The following is a 1,953-nucleotide window of genomic DNA, read 5'->3' on the forward strand; positions in this document are numbered from 1 at the left end:
AAGTTCCTGGTTAAGGTACTGATCTGAAGACTTGTAAAAAGCTTTTTTACATAACCTAAGTTTTGAGTGAAGTTGGACTTAACCATGCTTCTTTTAAAAACCACAATAGTAACAGGCCTGTACAACCCCCTTTTAACAAAAACAAACTTGAATTTTAAAACGAAGAAGTATACTTTAAAATGCCCTGTTATTGGAGTGTTTATAAACCAGAAGTGTTAAGCAGCACAGGTTTCTAATTTCTTCTTAAATTCAACTACCCTGTGAATTTTGGAACAGATCTGCATAAGCTGGTGTGGAACTATAAGAGCTCATACTCTCAATTCTTTCCAACTATCTCAGCAGAGAAAGACCCCATGAACACAACTGCAGGTAGTACAATACTTTAGATAGTAAACAGTTGCCTTTAACATGCTGATAGGAACTGTGTGTATTCTGTTCATTTATATCATATTCCATAAAAACTGCATTATTGCTGTAGAACATTTCAAGTTTACCAACACCCAGTACAGCCAAACCAACCTTTTATATATGCACTTGCCCATCTTCAATATCATTAATACTTAATATTGAAGTTTGTTTTGTTTCCTTTAACAACCAAATTTAAAGCTTTGAAAACGTTAACATCTTTGTTTTGAAAACTTATTTTGCACAATATCATGAAGTCATCACATGCATTTTACTTTAGCTTTCAGATCATATTGCTAAAAAACTGCACCAATATCAGAACAGTGCAAATCATATTTAATTTTAAAAGTTATAATGGCTTGAGTTCATAATTATTAAAAAGAACACTGTCAAGATTCTGGTAGTTTTGCTTACTCACCATTGCTTACATTCCAAACAAAAACACTTCTTTGTCAATTTTAACATTTTCCAATATTTTCCCTCTGTACTTTAATTAGAGCTGAAATGGATGGATATTTGTCCACAATTTCAACTTACATAGTGCCTTAGTGTCATATCTTCTTTGCCCACCAGCACCAATTGTTAACACAATTCTGAAAATAGGTTTTCAGTTTTTCCAACAGAGAGGGGAAAAAAGAGTAGCACTTTAGACCACAAAAGCATTTTTCAATGTTTCAGCAATGGAGAGATTTAAGTGATTTAGAAATTGGAGGATTTCACCTCTTCCCCAGCCCCCAATTCATTAAACCCAATTTGTGATTTAGTATAATAGTGAAACAAACACCCTGACAGTGTTCCTTATAAAACCATATATGACAGTAAAAGTGCCAGTAGGCATGGCAACCTCTCTTGAAGGGAGCATTAACTCCTTGACACTGGGAATTGCCAGCACCAAGGATTACATTGAAATTCAAAATTATACTTAAGGGTACATGTATTTAGCAAACCCACTTTCCGTAAGCCTAATATTTTATCAATATGTGAAGTTTTAGAAGCCGATTCATCATCATACTTTTATGCTCAAATTTGAGGAAAAAACTACTTTCTTTAGCATGGGCAGTTTACGAAACTGTGGCAGCAAATGCCTCATTAAGCATTGACTACTCAATTTACCATCATCCACTTATGTTTAAGGTTCATAACTGGCAAGGCACATTTACATATTCCAATGAATACTTGACAATTTTAAATTACACTTCATGTCCCAGCTATCCCAGTAATTGACATACAACATACTAAAATGGTTTATTAAGGTAACAAAAAATTCAATTAATGTGAAACATACAGGCTATTGGCAACCACTATTCTAAAAATTATGTAAATACAAGTAAACATACTGAAATGTGTGCGATTCTAAGTTTTTAAACCAGAAGATCTCTGTACTAACACACATTTATATTAATGACACATAAAAAAAATAAAAACTTTATTACAAAAATAAGTTACACTCGCCTCCAGCTTACAGTATAAAACAATTTTATTTGCAGGAATGCAAAATGATTGTTTGCCATGAGCATTTTCAACATATGACATATCTAATTTTTTAAT

The 1,953-nt window shown here is 32.7% G+C and overlaps 1 protein-coding gene across 9 annotated transcripts in view; it reads right to left on the reverse strand.

Moving 5' to 3' along the window:
• Positions 1 to 1,625: 1,625 nt before the first annotated feature.
• The window catches only part of SYNCRIP (synaptotagmin binding cytoplasmic RNA interacting protein), a 36,949-nt gene continuing 36,621 nt past the window's right edge, over positions 1,626 to 1,953 (reverse strand). For all 9 annotated transcript variants that reach the window (XM_024102996.3, XM_024102993.3, XM_024102994.3 and 6 more), the window contains one exon: positions 1,626 to 1,953. This exon is cut by the window's right edge. The gene's annotated coding sequence lies outside the window, so the exon portion shown is untranslated.

This window comes from Chrysemys picta, chromosome 3 (assembly GCF_011386835.1).
Source record: "Chrysemys picta bellii isolate R12L10 chromosome 3, ASM1138683v2, whole genome shotgun sequence".
NCBI lineage: Eukaryota > Metazoa > Chordata > Testudines > Emydidae > Chrysemys > Chrysemys picta.